At 54.0% G+C, this 17,804-nt stretch overlaps 6 non-coding genes across 6 annotated transcripts; all 6 read left to right on the top strand.

Moving 5' to 3' along the window:
- Positions 1 to 764: 764 nt before the first annotated feature.
- On the top strand, positions 765 to 857 carry LOC132489466 (small nucleolar RNA SNORD116). Its single transcript, XR_009531876.1, has one exon. It is a non-coding gene; the product is annotated as a small nucleolar RNA SNORD116 (small nucleolar RNA).
- Positions 858 to 3,541: 2,684 nt separating this feature from the next.
- Positions 3,542 to 3,634, top strand: LOC132489505 (small nucleolar RNA SNORD116). Its single transcript, XR_009531915.1, has one exon. It is a non-coding gene; the product is annotated as a small nucleolar RNA SNORD116 (small nucleolar RNA).
- Positions 3,635 to 6,317: 2,683 nt separating this feature from the next.
- On the top strand, positions 6,318 to 6,410 carry LOC132489465 (small nucleolar RNA SNORD116). The gene has a single exon (XR_009531875.1). It is a non-coding gene; the product is annotated as a small nucleolar RNA SNORD116 (small nucleolar RNA).
- A 2,065-nt stretch (positions 6,411 to 8,475) lies between these two features.
- Positions 8,476 to 8,568, top strand: LOC132489464 (small nucleolar RNA SNORD116). The gene has a single exon (XR_009531874.1). It is a non-coding gene; the product is annotated as a small nucleolar RNA SNORD116 (small nucleolar RNA).
- Positions 8,569 to 12,616: 4,048 nt separating this feature from the next.
- On the top strand, positions 12,617 to 12,709 carry LOC132489462 (small nucleolar RNA SNORD116). Its single transcript, XR_009531872.1, has one exon. It is a non-coding gene; the product is annotated as a small nucleolar RNA SNORD116 (small nucleolar RNA).
- Positions 12,710 to 15,393: 2,684 nt separating this feature from the next.
- On the top strand, positions 15,394 to 15,486 carry LOC132489497 (small nucleolar RNA SNORD116). Its single transcript, XR_009531907.1, has one exon. It is a non-coding gene; the product is annotated as a small nucleolar RNA SNORD116 (small nucleolar RNA).
- Positions 15,487 to 17,804: the final 2,318 nt, after the last annotated feature.

Raw genomic sequence — 17,804 nt, 5'->3', positions numbered from 1 at the left:
GTTGAAGCTTGAAGACGTCTTTCTCCATTCAGTGGGGGGTCCAAATCCAGGACGCTGTGTATAAACTCTGGCTTTTATGGTTCGAGGTCTCAGGAGAGGGCCACAGGGACACACAGAGAGCAAGATGCGGATTCAGAGGCATAAAAAGTAGCCCACAAGCACGTCGTCGTGTGCAGTAACAGTCACACACGCGCACATGCGTGAAAACAAAAATATACCCTCTCACGTACTGGCCAATGTACACGCCTTACTTACTGCAGTCGTGCTGTCAGACAAACATTGAGTTCTCTGTAAAGGTAGACGTCCTTGGGAGGCAGGGTCCGAGCTCAAGCCCAGGTAAAAATTCTCATGAATCATGATCTCTGAGTACACCGGTCCAATTCTGAAGCCTACCTGATTTATGTCCAGTTCTCAGGTGCAGATGCTGGACAAGGCTGGCCGTCGGCAAAGAGAAGAAGACCTACGCGTTGGCTGATGACTGCAGGTGCTAAGGAAAAGTGGAAAAATGACACGGGGGCATGTTGCTACGCGTGGCTCTGGCTAACTCAGGAAGGTAGGCTTTCACCCACCCTATGATGTGCCATTGGATATGAGGTTTTCCTCAGACGGTCCAAATGGCTGCAAGAGTGGATTGACTGTTGCTCTTTCTGAGTGGCCTGAGGGCTGTGGATTCCCCAGCGTTTTGGAGTACTCCGAGGTCATCTCTCCTCTTCAGACCCCCACGGCATGCCCGGTTGTGTTCTGCAGCGTCCCAGCCTGTGCTTGGATCGATGGTGACACCCTTGTATGCATTCCTTGGAAAATCTGAACAAAATGAGTGAGAACACTCTACCGTCTCCTCATCGAATCTGAGGTCCAGCACGTTTCATCTCTCGGGGGTAGGGGAGAGTGAGGAGTGAGGGCCAGCGTCCCCTTCTGACCTGCATGCAAACACACACCAGGGTTCCAGAATTCGAGGTGCTCCTATCTGGGGGTCCACTGTGTCTGCCCATAAGCTGGGTCATCTACGCATATTAGGTCCCTGCTGAAAGACCGTTGAGGGCATGCGAGGGGGAAGGCTCTCCTGCTGGTCTTCAGAGTCGGAGTGCGTGCTGGTGTAGGCCCAGTAAGCTTGCAGCTTGGAAAGGTGTGCTTTGGCCAGGATCACGTTTGTCCATGCAGCTTCGGGGGCTATTTCTGGAAGCCATAATGAGGAAGCATCCCTGGTTGGAGTCTGGAGCCTCAGGCCAGGCCTGTGTCCCTCCCTGTCATTTGTTTTGGCGCGCTGAAGTTCTTTAGTGCCCGGTGGGGATGGAGCAGTGGGTGGGTGTGGGCTGCGGTTGGTCTTCAACGGAAGGGAGCTGATGGATTAGGGCTAGGTATTGCCCATGTCGGCTACTCCACTGCAGATCCCGACAGAGTTTTGGCACTAAGTGGGTCATCGTGGAGTGGGGTTAGGACCGAGTGCTGCATTGAAGCCTGCGTGGTGGCTGCTGGCCTGCAGAAGATGGCAAGGCATCATGAGGACATGTCCGGTGTGATGTCGTGGGATGGGCTGTCATGATTGGGTTGCAGGAGCTGGCCACGTCTTCCCAAGAATGCGTCCTGTTCGTGATGTGCTGGCATCAGCTGCCCACGAAGGGGATGGCTTTGGCAGTACATGAGGATGCGGTTACGTACTTAACCTGCGTAGAGTTGTGATCCCGTTGCCGGAGGAATGTCGCCGAAAGGGTGTCTTGCGGGACGCCGAGAAGTTGGACATGTTGAAGCGTCTGTGCCGCTCAACTTGGGGGTATTTGGGTTATGCGAACATGCCCTTTGGCCACTTTGTTTCCTTGTTTGGGAATGTGCAAAGCGAAAGTGTTTCTCCGAGAGGGCATGATGCGGCCAGCCCTTGTGGCATGGAGGAGTTTTGGATAGCTAGTGGTTTATCTGGAGCAGTGCGTTGGCGGAGCAGAGATGCGTTTAGTGTTCCGATGCCAGGTGCGCTACCGTGGACAGCCACTGTGCCCTTTGAAGCTTGCAGGTCCCCTCGCGAAGCAGAGTTCTTCCATTGGAAATCGGTCTGTGGTCCTCGGGGAGAGTGCCTTTGATCTCTGGGAGGTTCTCGGTAGTGTCACTCTGTCAGTGAAGAAGTGCCAGGATGCATGGCGTATGGTCAGTGTCATCAAAGCAGTCGTGTTTGCAGTCTGCCATACCTGGTATACAGTGACCCCGTGTTTGAATGATGTCTATGGCTTCCAGTAGGTTCGACTTACCCGGTGGGCAGGAGGAGGGCACGTAGGACAACACTGTCAAGAATTTGAGTGTTTCCTCCGGGTTCAGGGCCGGCAAACCTGGTGTCTGGATGCTGGCAACACGTGCCTGGGAAGCTAGCCTAGTTTCCGCAGTGGGGTTTGAACGTGGGTCTTGGTTACTGAAGCCCACCACTTCCTGTGGTGGGCATTCCCCTGGGTCCTCGCAAAGTGATTTGTCATAGTTGGCAACAATTGGCAGTTGGGCCGAATTTCGTTAGCCCCTTGAGAGGTGCCGGCCTGCATCTTCCCTGTAGCCAGTCGCAGGTCGGCCCGCCCATAGGAGGTTTCCTTGCTCCTAAAAATGATGGGAGTGGCCCCAAGTGCACATTACATATTCTACTAGGTTGCAGGATTTTTGGGTCCATCTTTATGTTACACCCACGGTCGGAAAGCAGGTCTCGTCAGGTGTTTGTGCGTTGGTCAGAAGGCTTGGCTGTGGAAGAGTGGAAGTCCGTGGCCTATGTCAAAACGCCCTGGGTTTCAAAGTTCACATTCAGTCTGTTGAAGCTTGAAGAGGTCTTTCTCCATTCAGTCGGGGGGTCCAAATCCAGGACGCTGTGTATAAACTCTGGCTTTTATGGTTCGAGGTCTCAGGAGAGGGCCACAGGAACACACAGAGAGCAAGATGCGGATTCAGAGGCACACAAAGACGCCCACAAGCGCGTCCTCATGTGCAGTAACAATCACACCCGCGCACATGCGTGAAAACAAAAATATACCCTCTCACGTACCGGCCAATGTACATGCCTTAATTCCTGCAGTCGTGCTGTCAGACAAACATTGAGTTCTCTATAAATGTAGACGTCTTTGGGAGGCAGATTCCGAGCTGAAGCCCAGGTAAAAATTCTCATGAATCATGATCTCTGAGTACCCCGGTCCAATTCTGAAGCCTGCCTGATTTATCTCCAGTTCTCAGGTGCAGCTGCTGGACAAGGCTGGCCGTCGGCAAAGACAAGAAGACCTACGCGTTGGCTGATGACTGCAGGTGCTAAGGAAAAGTGGAAAAATGACACAGGGGCCTGTTTCTATGCGTGGCTCTGGCTAACTCAGGAAGGTAGGCTTTCACCCACCCTAAGATGTGCCATTGGATATGAGGTTTTCCTCAGACCGTCCCAGTGGCTGCAAGAGTGGACTGACTGTTGCTCTTTCTGAGTGACCTGAGGGCTGTGGATTCCCCAGGGTTTTGGAGTACTCCGAGGTCATCTCTCCTCTTCAGATCCCCACGGCATGCCCGGTTGTGTTCTGCAGCGTCCCAGCCTGTGCTTGGATCGATGGTGACACCCTTGTATGCATTCCTTGGAAAATCTGAACAAAATGAGTGAGAACACTCTACCATCTCCTCATCGAATCTGAGGTCCAGCACGTTTCGTCTCTCGGGGGTAGGGGAGAGTGAGGAGTGAGGGCCAGCGTCCCCTTCTGACCTGCATGCAAACACACACCAGGGTTCCAGAATTCGAGGTGCTCCTCTCTGGGGGTCCACTGTGTCTGCCCATAAGCTGGGTCATCTACGCATATTAGGTCCCTGCTGAAAGACCATTGAGGGCATGCGAGGGGGAAGGCTCTCCTGCTGGTCTTCAGAGTCGGAGTGTGTGCTGGTGTAGGCCCAGTAAGCTTGCAGCTTGGAAAGGTGTGCTTTGGCCAGGATCACGTTTGTGCATGCAGCTTCGGGGGCTATTTCTGGAAGCCAAAATGAGGAAGCATCCCTGGTTGGAGCCTGGAGCCTCAGGCCAGGCAGGTGTCCCTCTCTGTCATTTGTTTTGGCGCGTTGAAGTTCTTTAGTGCCCGGTGGGGATGGAGCAGTGGGTGGGTGTGGGCTGGGGTTGGTCTTCAACGGAAGGGAGCTGATTGATTAGGGCTAGGTATTGCCCATGTCGGCTACTCCACTGCAGCTCCTGACAGAGTTTTGGCACTAAGTGGGTCATCGTGGAGTGGGGTTAGGACCGAGTGCTGCATTGAAGCCTGCGTGGTGGCTGCTGGCCTGCAGAAGATGGCAAGGCATCATGAGGACATGTCCTGTGTGATGTCGTGGGATGGGCTGTCATGATTGGGTTGCAGGAGCTGGCCACGTCTTCCCAAGAATGCGTCCTGTTCGTGATGTGCGGGCATCAGCTGCCCACGAAGGGGATGGCTTTGGCAGTACATGAGGATGCGGTTACGTACTTAACCTGCGTAGAGTTGTGATCCCGTTGCCGGAGGAATGTCGCCCAAAGGGTGTCTTGCAGGACGCCGAGAAGTTGGACATGTTGAAGCGTCTGTGCCGCTCATCTTGGGGGTATTTGGGTTATGCGAACATGCCCTTTGGCCACTTTGTTTCCTTGTTTGGGAATGTGCAAAGCGAAAGTGTTTCTCCGAGAGGGCATGATGCGGCCAGCCCTTGTGGCACGCAGGAGTTTTGGATAGCTAGTGGTTTATCTGGAGCAGTCCGTTGGCGGAGCAGAGATGCGTTCAGTGTTCCGATGCCAGGTGCACTGCCGTGGACAGCCACTGTGCACTTTGAAGCTTGCAGGTCCCCTCGCGAAGCAGAGTTCTTCCATTGGAAATCGGTCTGTGGTCCTCGGGGAGAGTGCCTTTGATCTCTGTGAGGTTCTCGGTAGTGTCACTCTGTCAGTGAAGAAGTGCCAGGATGCATGGGGTATGGTCAGTGTCATCAAAGCAGTCGTGTTTGCGGTCTGCCATCCCTGGTATACAGTGACCCCGAGTTTAAATGATGTCTGTGGCTTCCAGTAGGTTCGTCTTACCCGGTGGGCAGGAGGAGGGCACCTAGGACAACACTGTCAAGAATTTGAGTGTTTCCTCCGGGTTCAGGGCCGCCAAACCTGGTGGCTGGATGCTGGCAACACGTGCCTGGGAAGCTAGCCTAGTTTCTGCAGTGGGGTTTGAACGTGGGTCTTGGTTACTGAAGCCCACCACTTCCTGTGGTGGGCATTCCCATGGGTCCTCGCAAAGTGATTAGGCATAGTTGGCAACAATTGGCAGTTGGGCCGAATTTCGTTAGCCCCTTGAGAGGTGCCGGGCTGCATCTTGCCTGTAGCCAGTCGCAGGTCGGCCCGCCCATAGGAGGTTTCCTTGCTCCTAAAAATGATGGGAGTGCCCCCAAGTGCACATTACATATTCTACTAGGTTGCAGGATTTCTGGGTCCATCTATATGTTACACCCACGGTTGGAAAGCAGGTCTTGTCAGGTGTTTGTGCGTTGGTCAGAAGGCTTGGCTGTGGAATAGTTGAAGTCCTTGGCCCATTTGAAACCCCCCTGGGTTTCAAAGTTCACATTCAGTCTGTTGAAGCTTGAAGACATCATTCTCCATTCAGTGGGGGGTCCAAATCCAGGACGCTGTGTATAAACTCTGGCTTTTATGGTTCGAGGTCTCAGGAGAGGGCCACAGGGACACACAGAGAGCAAGATGCGGATTCAGAGGCACACAAAGAAGCCCACAAGCACGTCGTCGTGTGCAGTAACAGTCACACACGCGCACATGCGTGAAAACAAAAATATACCCTCTCACGTACTGGCCAATGTACACGCCTTACTTACTGCAGTCGTGCTGTCAGACAAACATTGAGTTCTCTGTAAAGGTAGACGTCCTTGGGAGGCAGGGTCCGAGCTCAAGCCCAGGAAAAAATTCTCATGAATCATGATCTCTGAGTACACCGGTCCAATTCTGAAGCATACCTGATTTATGTCCAGTTCTCAGGTGCAGATGCTGGACAAGGCTGGCCGTCGGCAAAGAGAAGAAGACCTACGCATTGGCTGATGACTGCAGGTGCTAAGGAAAAGTGGAAAAATGACACGGGGGCATGTTGCTACACGTGGCTCTGGCTAACTCAGGAAGGTAGGCTTTCACCCACCCTATGATGTGCCATTGGATATGAGGTTTTCCTCAGACGGTCCAAATGGCTGCAAGAGTGGATTGACTGTTGCTCTTTCTGAGTGGCCTGAGGGCTGTGGATTCCCCAGCGTTTTGGAGTACTCCGAGGTCATCTCTCCTCTTCAGACCCCCACGGCATGCCCGGTTGTGTTCTGCAGCGTCCCAGCCTGTGCTTGGATCGATGGTGACACCCTTGTATGCATTCCTTGGAAAATCTGAACAAAATGAGTGAGAACACTCTACCGTCTCCTCATCGAATCTGAGGTCCAGCACGTTTCATCTCTCGGGGGTAGGGGAGAGTGAGGAGTGAGGGCCAGCGTCCCCTTCTGACCTGCATGCAAACACACACCAGGGTTCCAGAATTCGAGGTGCTCCTATCTGGGGGTCCACTGTGTCTGCCCATAAGCTGGGTCATCTACGCACATTAGGTCCCTGCTGAAAGACCGTTGAGGGCATGCGAAGGGGAAGTCTCTCCTGCTGCTCTTGAGAGTCGGAGTGCGTGCCGGTGTAGGCCCAGTAAGCTTGCAGCTTGGAAAGGTGTGCTTTGGCCAGGATCACGTTTGTCCATGCAGCTTCGGGGGCTATTTCTGGAAGCCAAAATGAGGAAGCATCCCTGGTTGGAGTCTGGAGCCTCAGGCCAGGCCTGTGTCCCTCCCTGTCATTTGTTTTGGTGCGCTGAAGTTCTTTAGTGCCCGGTGGGGATGGAGCAGTGGGTGGGTGTGGGCTGCGGTTGGTCTTCAACGGAAGGGAGCTGATGGATTAGGGCTAGGTATTGCCCATGTCGGCTACTCCACTGCAGATCCCGACAGAGTTTTGGCACTAAGTGGGTCATCGTGGAGTGGGGTTAGGACCGAGTGCTGCATTGAAGCCTGCGTGGTGGCTGCTGGCCTGCAGAAGATGGCAAGGCATCATGAGGACATGTCCGGTGTGATGTCGTGGGATGGGCTGTCATGATTGGGTTGCAGGAGCTGGCCACGTCTTCCCAAGAATGCGTCCTGTTCGTGATGTGCTGGCATCAGCTGCCCACGAAGGGGATGGCTTTGGCAGTACATGAGGATGCGGTTACGTACTTAACCTGCGTAGAGTTGTGATCCCGTTGCCGGAGGAATGTCGCCCAAAGGGTGTCTTGCGGGACGCCGAGAAGTTGGACATGTTGAAGCGTCTGTGCCGCTCACCTTGGGGGTATTTGGGTTATGCGAACATGCCCTTTGGCCACTTTGTTTCCTTGTTTGGGAATGTGCAAAGCGAAAGTGTTTCTCCGAGAGGGCATGATGCGGCCAGCCCTTGTGGCACGCAGGAGTTTTGGATAGCTAGTGGTTTATCTGGAGCAGTCCGTTGGTGGAGCAGAGATGCGTTCAGTGTTCCGATGCCAGGTGCACTGCCGTGGACAGCCACTGTGCCCTTTGAAGCTTGCAGGTCCCCTCGCGAAGCAGAGTTCTTCCATTGGAAATCGGTCTGTGGTCCTCGGGGAGAGTGACTTTGATCTCTGGGAGGTTCTCGGTAGTGTCACTCTGTCAGTGAAGAAGTGCGAGGATGCATGGGGTATGGTCAGTGTCATCAAAGCAGTCGTGTTTGCGGTCTACCATCCCTGGTATACAGTGACCCCGTGCTTGAATGATGCCTGTGGCTTCCAGTAGGTTCGACTTACCCGGTGGGCAGGAGGAGGGCACGTAGGACAACACTGTCAAGAATTTGAGTGTTTCCTCCGGGTTCACGGCCGCCAAACCTGGTGGCTGGATGCTGGCAACACATGCCTGGGAAGCTAGCCTAGTTTGCGCAGTGGGGTTTGAACGTGGGTCTTGGTTACTGAAGCCCACCACTTTCTGTGGTGGGCATTCCCATGGGTCCTCGCAAAGTGATTTGGCATAGTTGGCATCAATTGGCAGTTGGGCCGAATTTCGTTAGCCCCTTGAGAGGTGCCGGGCTGCATCTTGCCTGTAGCCAGTCGCAGGTCGGCCCGCCCATAGGAGGTTTCCTTGCTCCTAAAAATGATGGGAGTGCCCCCAAGTGCACATTACATATTCTACTAGGTTGCAGGATTTTTGGGTCCATCTATATGTTACACCCACGGTTGGAAAGCAGGTCTCGTCAGGTGTTTGTGCGTTGGTCAGAACTCAGTAAGGTAGGCTTTCACGCACCCTAAGATGTGCCATTGGATATGAGGTTTTCCTCAGACGGTCCCAGTGGCTGCAAGAGTGGACTGACTGTTGCTCTTTCTGAGTGACCTGAGGGCTGTGGATTCCCCAGGGTTTTGGAGTACTCCGAGGTCATCTCTCCTCTTCAGACCCCCACGGCATGCCCGGTTGTGTTCTGCAGCGTCCCAGCCTGTGCTTGGATCGATGGTGACACCCTTGTATGCATTCCTTGGAAAATCTGAACAAAATGAGTGAGAACACTCTACCGTCTCCTCATCGAATCTGAGGTCCAACACGATTCGTCTCTCGGGGGTAGGGGAGAGTGAGGAGTGAGGGCCAGCGTCCCCTTCTGACCTGCATGCAAACACACACCAGGGTTCCAGAATTCGAGGTGCTCCTATCTGGGGGTCCACTGTGTCTGCCCATAAGCTGGGTCATCTACGCATATTAGGTCCCTGCTGAAAGACCGTTGAGGGCATGCGAGGGGGAAGGCTCTCCTGCTGGTCTTCAGAGTCGGAGTGTGTGCTGGTGTAGGCCCAGTAAGCTTGCAGCTTGGAAAGGTCTGCTTTGGCCAGGATCACATTTGTGCATGCAGCTTCGGGGGCTATTTCTGGAAGCCAAAATGAGGAAGCATCGCTGGTTGGAGCCTGGAGCCTCAGGCCAGGCTTGTGTCCCTCTCTGTCATTTGTTTTGGCGCGTTGAAGTTCTTTAGTGCCCGGTGGGGATGGAGCAGTGGGTGGGTGTGGGCTGGGGTTGGTCTTCAACGGAAGGGAGCTGATGGATTAGGGCTAGGTATTGCCCATGTCGGCTACTCCACTGCAGCTCCCGACAGAGTTTTGGCACTAAGTGGGTCATCGTGGAGTGGGGTTAGGACCGAGTGCTGCATTGAAGCCTGCGTGGTGGCTGCTGGCCTGCAGAAGATGGCAAGGCATCATGAGGACATGTCCTGTGTGATGTCTTGGGATGGGCTGTCATGATTGGGTTGCAGGAGCTGGCCACGTCTTCCCAAGAATGCGTCCTGTTCGTGATGTGCTGGCATCAGCTGCCCACGAAGGGGATGGCTTTGGCAGTACATGAGTATGCGGTTACGTACTTAACCTGCGTAGAGTTGTGATCCCGTTGCCGGAGGAATGTCGCCCAAAGGGTGTCTTGCGGGACGCCGAGAAGTTGGACATGTTGAAGCGTCTGTGCCGCTCACCTTGGGGGTATTTGGGTTATGCGAACATGCCCTTTGGCCACTTTGTTTCCTTGTTTGGGAATGTGCAAAGCGAAAGTGTTTCTCCGAGAGGGCATGATGCGGCCAGCCCTTGTGGCACGCAGGAGGTTTGGACAGCTAGTGGTTTATCTGGAGCAGTCCGTTGGCGGAGCAGAGATGCGTTCAGTGTTCTGATGCCAGGTGCGCTGCTGTGGACAGCCACTGTGCCCTTTGAAGCTTGCAGGTCCCCTCGCGAAGCAGAGTTCTTCCATTGGAAATCGGTCTGTGGTCCTCGGGGAGAGTGCCTTTGATCTCTGGGAGGTTCTCGGTAGTGTCACTCTGTCAGTGAAGAAGTGCCAGGATGCATGGCGTATGGTCAGTGTCATCAAAGCAGTCGTGTTTGCGGTCTGCCATCCCTGGTATACAGTGACCCCGTGTTTGAATGATGTCTGTGGCTTCCAGTAGGTTCGACTTACCCAGTGGGCAGGAGGAGGGCCTGTAGGCATGTAGGTCCCCTTCTGACCTGCATGCAAACACACACCAGGGTTCCAGAATTCGAGGTGCTCCTATCTGGGTGTCCACTGTGTCTGCCCATAAGCTGGGTCATCTACGCATATTAGGTCCCTGCTGAAAGACCGTTGAGGGCATGCGAGGGGGAAGGCTCTCCTGCTGGTCTTCAGAGTCGGAGTGTGTGCTGGTGTAGGCCCAGTAAGCTTGCAGCTTGGAAAGGTGTGCTTTGGCCAGGATCACATTTGTGCATGCAGCTTCGGGTGCTATTTCTGGAAGCCAAAATGAGGAAGCGTCCCTGGTTGGAGCCTGGAGCCTCAGGCCAGGCCTGTGTCCCTCCCTGTCATTTGTTTTGGCGCGTTGAAGTTCTTTAGTGCCCGGTGGGGATGGAGCAGTGGGTGGGTGTGGGCTGGGGTTGGTCTTCAATGGAAGGGAGCTGATGGATTAGGGCTAGGTATTGCCCATGTTGGCTACTCCACTGCAGATCCCGACAGAGTTTTGGCACTAAGTGGGTCATCGTGGAGTGGGGTTAGGACCGAGTGCTGCATTGAAGCCTGCGTGGTGGCTGCTGGCCTGCAGAAGATGGCAAGGCATCATGAGGACATGTCCTGTGTGATGTCGTGGGATGGGCTGTCATGATTGGGTTGCAGGAGCTGGCCACGTCTTCCCAAGAATGCGTCCTGTTCGTGATGTGCTGGCATCAGCTGCCCACGAAGGGGATGGCTTTGGCAGTACATGAGGATGCGGTTACGTACTTAACCTGAGTAGAGCTGTGATCCCGTTGCAGGAGGAATGTCGCCCAAAGGGTGTCTTGCGGCACGCCGAGACGTTAGACATGTTGAAGTGTCTGTGCCGCTCACCTTGGGGGTATTTGGGTTATGCGAACATGCCCTTTGGCCACTTTGTTTCCTTGTTTGGGAATGTGCAAAGCGAAAGTGTTTCTCCGAGAGGGCATGATGCGGCCAGCCCTTGTGGCACGCAGGAGTTTTGGATAGCTAGTGGTTTATCTGGAGCAGTGCGTTTGCCGAGCAGAGATGCGTTTAGTGTTCCGATGCCAGGTGCGCTGCCGTGGACAGCCACTGTGCCCTTTGAAGCTTGCAGGTCCCCTCGCGAAGCAGAGTTCTTCCATTGGAAATCGGTCTGTGGTCCTCGGGGAGAGTGCCTTTGATCTCTGGGAGGTTCTCGGTAGTGTCACTCTGTCAGTGAAGAAGTGCCAGGATGCATGGGGTATGGTCAGTGTCATCAAAGCAGTCGTGTTTGCAGTCTGCCATACCTGGTATACAGTGACCCCGTGTTTGAATGATGTCTATGGCTTCCAGTAGGTTCGACTTACCCGGTGGGCAGGAGGAGGGCACGTAGGACAACACTGTCAAGAATTTGAGTGTCTCCTCCGGGTTCAGGGCCGCCAAACCTGGTGTCTGGATGCTGGCAACACGTGCCTGGGAAGCTAGCCTAGTTTTCACAGTGGGGTTTGAACGTGGGTCTTGGTTACTGAAGCCCACCACTTCCTGTGGTGGGCATTCCCCTGGGTCCTCGCAAAGTGATTTGTCATAGTTGGCAACAATTGGCAGTTGGGCCGAATTTCGTTAGCCCCTTGAGAGGTGACGGGCTGCATCTTGCCTGTAGCCAGTCGCAGGTCGGCCCGCCCATAGGAGGTTTCCTTGCTCCTAAAAATGATGGGAGTGGCCCCAAGTGCACATTACATATTCTACTAGGTTGCAGGATTTCTGGGTCCATCTTTATGTTACACCCACGGTCGGAAAGCAGGTCTCGTCAGGTGTTTGTGCGTTGGTCAGAAGGCTTGGCTGTGGAAGAGTGGAAGTCCGTGGCCTATGTCAAAACGCCCTGGGTTTCAAAGTTCACATTCAGTCTGTTGAAGCTTGAAGAGGTCTTTCTCCATTCAGTCGGGGGGTCCAAATCCAGGACGCTGTGTATAAACTCTGGCTTTTATGGTTCGAGGTCTCAGGAGAGGGCCACAGGAACACACAGAGAGCAAGATGCGGATTCAGAGGCACACAAAGACGCCCACAAGCGCGTCCTCATGTGCAGTAACAATCACACCCGCGCACATGCGTGAAAACAAAAATATACCCTCTCACGTACCGGCCAACGTACATGCCTTAATTCCTGCAGTCGTGCTGTCAGACAAACATTGAGTTCTCTGTTAAGGTAGACGTCCTTGGGAGGCAGGGTCCGAGCTCAAGCCCAGGTAAAAATTCTCATGAATCATGATCTCTGAGTACACCGGTCCAATTCTGAAGCCTACCTGATTTATGTCCAGTTCTCAGGTGCAGATGCTGGACAAGGCTGGCCGTCGGCAAAGAGAAGAAGACCTACGCGTTGGCTGATGACTGCAGGTGCTAAGGAAAAGTGGAAAAATGACACGGGGGCATGTTGCTACGCGTGGCTCTGGCTAACTCAGGAAGGTAGGCTTTCACCCACCCTATGATGTGCCATTGGATATGAGGTTTTCCTCAGACGGTCCAAATGGCTGCAAGAGTGGATTGACTGTTGCTCTTTCTGAGTGGCCTGAGGGCTGTGGATTCCCCAGCGTTTTGGAGTACTCCGAGGTCATCTCTCCTCTTCAGACCCCCACGGCATGCCCGGTTGTGTTCTGCAGCGTCCCAGCCTGTGCTTGGATCGATGGTGACACCCTTGTATGCATTCCTTGGAAAATCTGAACAAAATGAGTGAGAACACTCTACCGTCTCCTCATCGAATCTGAGGTCCAGCACGTTTCATCTCTCGGGGGTAGGGGAGAGTGAGGAGTGAGGGCCAGCGTCCCCTTCTGACCTGCATGCAAACACACACCAGGGTTCCAGAATTCGAGGTGCTCCTATCTGGGGGTCCACTGTGTCTGCCCATAAGCTGGGTCATCTACGCATATTAGGTCCCTGCTGAAAGACCGTTGAGGGCATGCGAGGGGGAAGTCTCTCCTGCTGGTCTTCAGAGTCGGAGTGCGTGCTGGTGTAGGCCCAGTAAGCTTGCAGCTTGGAAAGGTGTGCTTTGGCCAGGATCACGTTTGTCCATGCAGCTTCGGGGGCTATTTCTGTAAGCCATAATGAGGAAGCATCCCTGGTTGGAGTCTGGAGCCTCAGGCCAGGCCTGTGTCCCTCCCTGTCATTTGTTTTGGCGCGCTGAAGTTCTTTAGTGCCCGGTGGGGATGGAGCAGTGGGTGGGTGTGGGCTGCGGTTGGTCTTCAACGGAAGGGAGCTGATGGATTAGGGCTAGGTATTGCCCATGTCGGCTACTCCACTGCAGATCCCGACAGAGTTTTGGCACTAAGTGGGTCATCGTGGAGTGGGGTTAGGACCGAGTGCTGCATTGAAGCCTGCGTGGTGGCTGCTGGCCTGCAGAAGATGGCAAGGCATCATGAGGACATGTCCGGTGTGATGTCGTGGGATGGGCTGTCATGATTGGGTTGCAGGAGCTGGCCACGTCTTCCCAAGAATGCGTCCTGTTCGTGATGTGCTGGCATCAGCTGCCCACGAAGGGGATGGCATTGGCAGTACATGAGGATGTGTTTACGTACTTAACCTGCGTAGAGCTGTGATCCCGTTGCCGGAGGAATGTCGCGCAAAGGGTGTCTTGCGGGACGCCGAGAAGTTAGACATGTTGAAGCGTCTCTGCCGCTCACCTTGGGGGTATTTGGGTTATGCGAACATGCCCTTTGACCACTTTGTTTCCTTGTTTGGGAATGTGCAAAGCGAAAGTGTTTCTCCGAGAGGGCATGATGTGGCCAGCCATTGTGGCACGCAGGAGTTTTGGATAGCTAGTGGTTTATCTGGAGCAGTCCATTGGCGGAGCAGAGATGCGTTCAGTGTTCCGATGCCAGGTGCGCTGCCGTGGACAGCCACTGTGCCCTTTGAAGCTTGCAGGTCCCCTCGCGAAGCAGAGTTCTTCCATTGGAAATCGGTCTGTGGTCCTCAGGGAGAGTGCCTTTGATCTCTGGGAGGTTCTCGGTAGTGTCACTCTGTCAGTGAAGAAGTGCCAGGATGCATGGCGTATGGTCAGTGTCATCAAAGCAGTCGTGTTTGCGGTCTGCCATCCCTGGTATACAGTGAACCCGTGTTTGAATGATGTCTGTGGCTTCCAGTAGGTTCGACTTACCCGGTGAGCTGGAGGAGGGCACGTAGGACAACACTGTTAAGAATTTGAGTGTTTCCTCCGGGTTCAGGGCCACCAAACCTGGTGGCTGGATGCTGGCAACACGTGCCTGGGAAGCTAGCCTAGTTTCCACAGTGGGGTTTGAACGTGAGTCTTGGTTACTGAAGCCCACCAATTCCTGTGGTGGGCATTCCCATGGGTCCTCGCAAAGTGATTTGTCATAGTTGGCAACATTTGGCAGTTGGGCCGAATTTCGTTAGCCCCTTGAGAGGTGCCGGGCTGCATCTTGCCTGTAGCCAGTCGCAGGTCGGCCCGCCCATAGGAGGTTTCCTTGCTCCTAAAAATGATGGGAGTGCCCCCAAGTGCACATTACATATTCTACTAGGTTGCAGGATTTCTGGGTCCATCTATATGTTACACCCACGGTCGGAAAGCAGGTCTCGTCAGGTGTTTGTGCGTTGGCCAGAAGGCTTGGCTGTGGAAGAGTGGAAGTCCTTGGCCTATTTCAAAGCCCCCTGGGTTTCAAAGTTCACATTCAGTCTGTTGAAGCTTGAAGAGGTCTTTTTCCATTCAGTGGGGGGGTCCAAATCCAGGACGCTGTGTATAAACTCTGGCTTTTATGGTTCGAGGTCTCAGGAGAGGGCCACAGGGACACACAGAGACCAAGATGCGGATTCAGAGGCACACAAAGAAGCCCGCAAGCGCATCGTCGTGTGCAGTAACAGTCACACACGCGCACATGCGTGAAAACAAAAATATTCCCTCTCACGTACCGGCCAACGTACATGCCTTACTTCCTGCAGTCGTGCTGTCAGACAAACATTGAGTTCTCTGTAAAGGTAGACGTCCTTGGGAGGCAGGGTCTGAGCTCAAGCCCAGGTAAAAATTCTCATGAATCATGATCTCTGAGTACACCGGTCCAATTCTGAAGCCTGCCTGATTTATGTCCAGTTCTCAGGTGCAGCTGCTGGACAAGGCTGGCCGTCGGCAAAGAGAAGAAGACCTACGCGTTGGCTGATGACTGCAGGTGCTAAGGAAAAGTGGAAAAATGACACGGGGGCATGTTGCTATGCGTGGCTCTGGCTAACTCAGGAAGGTAGGCTTTCACCCACCCTATGATGTGCCATTGGATATGAGGTTTTCCTCAGACGGTCCCAGTGGCTGCAAGAGTGGATTGACTGTTGCTCTTTCTGAGTGGCCTGAGGGCTGTGGATTCCCCAGGGTTTTGGAGTACTCCGAGGTCATCTCTCCTCTTCAGACCCCCACTGCATGCCCGGTTGTGTTCTGCAGCGTCCTAGCCTGTGCTTGGATCAATGATGACACCCTTGTATGCATTCCTTGGAAAATCTGAACAAAATGAGTGAGGACACTCTACCGTCTCCTCATCGAATCTGAGGTCCAGCACGTTTCGTCTCTCGGGGGTAGGGGAGAGTGAGGAGTGAGGGCCAGCGTCCCCTTCTGACCTGCATGCAAACACACACCAGGGTTCCATAATTCGAGGTGCTCCTATCTGGGGGTCCACTGTGTCTGCCCATAAGCTGGGTCATCTACGCATATTAGGTCCCTGCTGAAAGACCATTGAGGGCATGCGAGGGGGAAGGCTCTCCTGCTGGTCTTCAGAGTCGGAGTGTGTGCTGGTGTAGGCCCAGTAACTTTGCAACTTGGAAAGGTGTGCTTTGGCCAGGATCACGTTTGTGCATGCAGCTTCGGGGGCTATTTCTGGAAGCCAAAATGAGGAAGCATCCCTGGTTGGAGCCTGGAGCCTCAGGCCAGGCAGGTGTCCCTCTCTGTCATTTGTTTTGGCGCGCTGAAGTTCTTTAGTGCCCGGTGGGGATGGAGCAGTGTGTGGGTGTGGGCTGGGGTTGGTCTTCAACGGAAGGGAGCTGATGGATTAGGGCTAGGTATTGCCCATGTCGGCTACTCCACTGCAGCTCCCGACAGAGTTTTGGCACTAAGTGGGTCATCGTGGACTGGGGTTAGGACCGAGTGCTGCATTGAAGCCTGCGTGGTGGCTGCTGGCCTGCAGAAGATGGCAAGGCATCATGAGGACATGTCCTGTGTGATGTCGTGGGATGGGCTGTCATGATTGGGTTGCAGGAGCTGGCCACGTCTTCCCAAGAATGCGTCCTGTTCGTGATGTGCTGGCATCAGCTGCCCACGAAGGTGATGGCTTTGGCAGTACATGAGGATGCGGTTACGTACTTAACCTGCGTAGAGTTGTGATCCCGTTGCCGGAGGAATGTCGCCCAAAGGGTGTCTTGCAGGACACCGAGAAGTTGGACATGTTGAAGCGTCTGTGCCGCTCACCTTGGGGGTATTTGGGTTATGCGAACATGCCCTTTGGCCACTTTGTTTCCTTGTTTGGGAATATGCAAAGCGAAAGTGTTTCTCCGAGAGGGCATGATGCGGCCAGCCCTTGTGGCACGCAGGAGTTTTGGATAGCTAGTGGTTTATCTGGAGCAGTCCGTTGGCGGAGCAGAGATGCGTTCAGTGTTCCGATGCCAGGTGCACTGCCGTGGACAGCCACTGTGCCCTTTGAAGCTTGCAGGTCCCCTCGCGAAGCAGAGTTCTTCCATTGGAAATCGGTCTGTGGTCCTCGGGGAGAGTGCCTTTGATCTCTGGGAGGTTCTCGGTAGTGTCACTCTGTCAGTGAAGAAGTGCCAGGATGCATGGGGTATGGTCAGTGTCATCAAAGCAGTCGTGTTTGCGGTCTGCCATCCCTGGTATACAGTGACCCCGAGTTTAAATGATGTCTGTGGCTTCCAGTAGGTTCGTCTTACCCGGTGGGCAGGAGGAGGGCACGTAGGACAACACTGTCAAGAATTTGAGTGTTTCCTCCGGGTTCAGGGCCGCCAAACCTGGTGTCTGGATGCTGGCAACACGTGCCTGGGAAGCTAGCCTAGTTTCCGCAGTGGGGTTTGAACATGGGTCTTGGTTACTGAAGCCCACCACTTCCTGTGGTGGGCATTCCCATGGGTCCTCGCAAAGTGATTTGGCATAGTTGGCAACAATTGGCAGTTGGGCCGAATTTCGTTAGCCCCTTGAGAGGTGCCGGGCTGCATCTTGCCTGTAGCCAGTCGCAGGTCGGCCCGCCCATAGGAGGTTTCCTTGCTCCTAAAAATGATGGGAGTGCCCCCAAGTGCACATTACATATTCTACTAGGTTGCAGGATTTCTGGGTCCATCTATATGTTACACCCACGGTTGGAAAGCAGGTCTCGTCAGGTGTTTGTGCGTTGGTCAGAAGGCTTGGCTGTGGAATAGTTGAAGTCCTTGGCCCATTTGAAACCCCCCTGGGTTTCAAAGTTCACATTCAGTCTGTTGAAGCTTGAAGACGTCTTTCTCCATTCAGTGGGGGGTCCAAATCCAGGACGCTGTGTATAAACTCTGGCTTTTATGGTTCGAGGTCTCAGGAGAGGGCCACAGGGACACACAGAGAGCAAGATGCGGATTCAGAGGCATAAAAAGTAGCCCACAAGCACGTCGTCGTGTGCAGTAACAGTCACACACGCGCACATGCGTGAAAACAAAAATATACCCTCTCACGTACTGGCCAATGTACACGCCTTACTTACTGCAGTCGTGCTGTCAGACAAACATTGAGTTCTCTGTAAAGGTAGACGTCCTTGGGAGGCAGGGTCCGAGCTCAAGCCCAGGTAAAAATTCTCATGAATCATGATCTCTGAGTACACCGGTCCAATTCTGAAGCCTACCTGATT

The sequence above is a fragment of the Mesoplodon densirostris genome, chromosome 4 (assembly GCF_025265405.1).
Source record: "Mesoplodon densirostris isolate mMesDen1 chromosome 4, mMesDen1 primary haplotype, whole genome shotgun sequence".
Lineage (NCBI taxonomy): Eukaryota > Metazoa > Chordata > Mammalia > Artiodactyla > Ziphiidae > Mesoplodon > Mesoplodon densirostris.
This window is presented reverse-complemented; position numbering and strand designations above follow the sequence as displayed.